Source organism: Lontra canadensis, unplaced genomic scaffold (genome assembly GCF_010015895.1).
Source record: "Lontra canadensis isolate GAN:19392208 unplaced genomic scaffold, GSC_riverotter_1.0 scaffold303, whole genome shotgun sequence".
Classification (NCBI taxonomy): Eukaryota; Metazoa; Chordata; class Mammalia; order Carnivora; family Mustelidae; genus Lontra; species Lontra canadensis.
Genome location: NW_022631297.1, coordinates 52,749 through 58,207, shown reverse-complemented (window position 1 = coordinate 58,207; position 5,459 = coordinate 52,749).

Below are 5,459 nucleotides of genomic sequence, written 5' to 3'. Positions count from 1 at the left end.
TTTAGTCAGCTTTACTGGAGAATCTAGGCAACTGTGAAGCTAATCCTACATCTTCACTTAGTTACAGAACCAAGTCAGGAGTCCTATCTAACTGTTCTCAGTCAGTGGCACACCCCATTTCTGTCCTCAGAGCTCAAATACTTGTCTTGCTCACAGATAGGCCATAATAGCAGTCCCAAGGACATTACCAGAAGACACACCCAGAAACCCAAACTGAGCTAACTGGTGAACTGTCTCTGCCAAAGGAAACCTTTAAAGTCTGGGAGAGTATCCTAATTATTCAAGTGTACAGGTATCAATGTAAGGAATAAAGGATCATGAAAAACCAATTAAATATGACACCACCAAAGGAAACTAATAAAGCTCCAATGACTGCTCTTAAAGAAATGGAGATCTACGGACTCTCAGAGAATTCAGATTAATTCTCTTAAGGAAGTTTAGTGAACTAAAAGAAAAAACAAATATAGCTAAACAAAATTAGGAAAATGATGCATGAACAAGATGAGAAGTTCAACAAAGAAATAAATAGCAAACCAACAAAAAAACACAGAAAAGTTTAAAAATGTAATAACTGAACTGAAAAATTCACTAGAGAGTTTTAGAAGTAGACTTGATTATGTAAAAGAGTCAGCAACCTGGAAGATACAACAGTGGAAATTACACAGAGGAGCAAAAAGAAAAAAGAATGAAAATAGCCTATGGGAATTATGGATCAATATGAAAAGAAAGAATATTTGTATTATGGGAATTCCAGAAAAAGAAGAGAAAAAGGAAGGGACAGAAAGTAGTATATTTAAAGCAATAATGACTGGAAACAAGTCAATTCTCTAGAGGAAAAAATGGATATCCAGATCCATGAAGCCCAAAGGACCCAAAATAGGTTGAACCTGAATTTCAGGGGTGCACCAGTATACATTATAATTAAATTCAAAAGTCAAACACAAAGAAAGAATTTTGAGAACAGTAAGAAAAAGAGAAGTTACATACAAGGGAACCCCCATGAGGCAGATTTCTTAATAGAAACCCTTCAGGCCAGGAGAGAATGCAATGACATATTCAAAATAGTCAAAGAAAATAACTGTCAAGCAAGAATCCTATACCTGGTGAAGATGTCCTTCAGAAACAAAGAAAAGATAAAGACTTTTTCAAATAAACAAAAGCTAAAAGAGTTCATTACCACCAGACCTGCCTTATAAGGAACAATAAACTTCTATTCTTTGAATAGAAGTTAAAAAAATGTTAATTAACATCTTAAGAACATTAAAAGGTAGGGCTAATCTCACTGGTAATGGTAGATATATAGTTATAGATTTTGCAATATGGTCATAGTGGTACATAATTCAACTTGCAACTCTAGTTTAAAAGTTAAAAAAAATGAATGTAGTAAAATTAACTATAATAATCTATCATTAGTTACACAATACAGAAAACATGTAAATTGTAACTGCAATAACCAAAATATGAGAAGTAAAAGAGTAAAGTTTATGAATTTTTTTGAGTTATCAGTTTAATAGCATGTTATAAGTTTAAGATATTTTGTTAGCCTCATTGTAAACACAAGGTAAAATCCTGTAGTAATTACACAAAAGTACAATAAAAACCACAGTAAACACAACAAAAGAATACAATAAAGCATACCCATACCAAAGGACATCAAAACAAAAGAGACACTAGGATAAGAAACAAGGAACAACAGATCTACGAAACAACCAGAAAACAATTAACAACATGGCAATAGTAAGTCCTTATTTATCAATAATTACTTTTAAAGTAAATGAATTAAATTCTCCAATTAAAAGACAGAATGGCTAACTGAATAAAAAAGCAAGATTCAATAATCTCCTGCTTGCAAGAGACCTACTTTAGCATTAAAGATACACATAGACTGAGAGTGAAAGGATGGAAAAAGACATTTCAAGCAAATGGCAACAACCTCCTACCCCCCAAAAGCAGAAGTAGCTATACTTCTATCAGACAAAATAGACTTTAGACTAAAAATTGTGAAAAGAGACAAAAAGATCATTATATAATGATAAAGAGGCCAATATATCAAGAAGACATAACAATTGTAAATATTTATACATTTAACACTGGAACACCTAATTATATACAGCAAAAACTAACAGAGCTAAAGGGAGAAATAAATGGTAATACAGTAATAGCTGGAAACTTTAATACTTCACTCTCAACAATAGATAGATTGTCTGGGTAGATAACCAATAAGGAAACAGCAGATCTGAAAAACACTATAGACCAAAAGGACCTAATAGACATATACAGAACATTTTAACCAACAATAGCAGAATATACATTCTTCCCAAGTGCACATGGAACATTTCATAGGTTAGGCCATATGTTAGAACACAAAATATATCTTAGGAAATTCAAGATTGAAATCATACCTATTATCTTCTCTGAGCAAAATGGCGTGAAACTAGATATCAAAAATAAGAGGAAAACTGGAAAATTTACAAACACATGGAAATTAAACAACACTCTCCTGAATAACCAATGGATCAAAGAAGAAATTAGAGTGGAAATAAAAAGTTTCTGTGGACAAATGAAAATGGAAACACAACATACTAGAACTTGTGGGATGTAGCAAATGCAGTTCTAAGAGAGAAGTTCACAACAAAAAAATGCTTACATTAACAAGCAAGAAAGATCCTAAATAAGTAACCTAATTCTATGTCTTAAGGAACTAGAAAAAGAACAAACTGGGCATAAAGTTAGCAGAAGAAAGGAAATAATAAAAATTAGGGCAGAAATAAATGAAATAGAGAACAAAGAGAAAACATGGAGCACTGGGTGTGGTACATAAACAATGAATTTTGGAACACTGAAAAAAATAAAATAAAAAGAAAACAATAGAAAAGAATAACCAAACTAAAAGTTTGTTCTTCGAAAAGATAAACAAAATCGACAAAGCTTTAGTTAAACTAAATAAATATAAAAGAGAAGGACCCAAATCAACAAAATCGTAAATGAAAAAGGAGACATTATAAATGATACTACAGAAATTCAAAGGATCATAAGAGGTTGCTATGAACAGCTATACACCAAAAACTGGACAACCTAAAAGAAATGAAAATATCCTTAAAAATATACAACTTACCAAGACTGAATCAGGAAGAAATAGAAAAGTTTGAATAGACCAATTACTAATAAGGGGACTGAATCAGTAATCAAAAACCTCCCAGTGAAGAAAATCATAGGAACAGATAGTTTCACTGGTGAATTTTGCCAAACATTTAAGAAGAATTGACACAAATTCTTCTCAAATTCATCCAAAACATCAAAGATAAGGGAATACTCCTAAATTCATTTTATGAGGCCAGATTATCCTGACACCAAAACCAGAAAAAGACACCACTAGAAAAGAAAACTACAGACCAATATCGCTGATGAATATAGATGCAAAAATTCTCAAGAAAATACTAGCAAATCAAATTTAGCAGCACATTGGAAGGATCATATACCATGATCAAGTGAATTTATCCCTGGGATGCAAAGATGGTTCAACATATGCAAATCAGTCAAAGTGATACATCACATAAATAGAATGAAAGAAAAGAATTATACTATCATCTCAATAGATGCAGAAAAAAATATTTGGCAAAATTCAACATCCATTCATGATAAAAAACCCTTAACAATTTAGGTATAGAAAGAACATATCTCAAAACATAAAGCCCATATATGACAAGTCCACAACTAACAACATACTCAATGGTGAAAAGTTGAAAGCTTTTCCTCTAACGAGAGGAACAAGACAAGAGTGCTCACTCTCACTACTGTTATTCAGTATAGATTGATTTAGCTAGAAGTCCTAGCTAGAAAAATTAGGCAAGAGAAAGAAATAAAAGATATTAGAATTAGAAAAGAAGAAGCAAAATTGTCTTTTTGCAGATGATATGATTTGACATATAGAAAATGTTACTGGAAAACTATTAGATGTCATCAATGAATTCAAAAATTTGTAAGATACAAAATCAACATACAAAAATCAGTAACATTTCTGTACATTACCAGTGTATTATCTGAGAAAGAAATAAAGAAATCAGTCCCATTTATAATAGCATGAAAAATAGTAAAATACTTAGGAATAAATTTAACTAAGGAGGTAGAAGATCTCTACTCTGACAACTACAAGACACTACTGAAAAAATTTTGTCTTTTGAAGAAGACAAAAATAAATGGAAAAATAACCTGTGTTCATGAATTGGAAGAATTAGAATTGTTAAAATGTCAATACTACTAGAAACCATCTATAGATTCAATGCAATCCCTATCCAGATTCCAATGGCATTTTTTACAGAAGCAGAAAAAAAAATCCTAAAATTTATAGGGAATCACAAAAGACCTTGAATATTCAAAGAAATACTGAGAAGAACTGACAATATACACCACACTCTCTGATTTCAAGTTATACTGTAAAGCTATAATCAAAACAGTATGGTACTGTACTAAAAACAGACAAATGGACAAGTGGAACAGAATAGAGAGCCCAGAAATAAGCCCAAGAATATACAGTCAACTAATACCTGACAAGGGAGCCCAGAATACTCAGTAGAGAAAAGATGTTCTTTTCAACAAACGGTGCTGGGATAATTGGATATCACATGTAAAAGAATGAAATTGGACCCATATCTGGCACCACTCACAAAAAATAACATGAAATGGATTAAGTACTTAAATGTAAGACCCCAAACCATGAAACTCATAGAAGAAAACACAGGAAAAAATCTCCTTGACATGGGTCTTAGTAATGATTTTTTGGGTATGACACCTAAAGCCCAAGCAATGTAAGCAAAAAGAAATAAGTGGGACTACATCAAACTAAAAACTTCTACCCAGCAGAAGAAACTGTCAACAAAATGAAAATACAACCTAAAAAATAGGAAAAGTGTTTGCAAACCATATATCTGATAAGGAGTTAATATCCAAAATATATAAGAACTCGAAGTCATTGTGGTTTTGATTTGCATTTCCCTGATGATTAGTGATGTTGAGCATCTTTTCATGTGTCTGTTGGCCATCTGTGTGTCTTCTTTGGAAGAATGTCTATTTGGGTCCTCTGCCCATTTTTAATTGGATTGTTTTTCTGGTGTTGAGTTGCATAAGTTCTTTATATATTTTGGATATTAACCCCTTATCAGCTATATGGTTTGCAAATATTGTTTCCCATTCAGTAGGTTGTCTTTTTTATTTTGTTGATGGTTTCGTTTGCTATAGAAAAGCTTTTTATTCTGATGTAGTTCTAATTATTTATTTTTGCTTTTGTTTCTCTTGCCTTAGGAGACATATCTGGAAAAATGTTGCTATAGCTGATGTCAAAGATATTATTGCCTGTTCTCTCCTCTAGGAAATTTATGGTTTCAGGTCTCACATTTACATCTTTAACCCATTTTTAGTTTATTTTTATGTATGGTGTAAGAAAGTGGTTCAGTAAGAAAGGA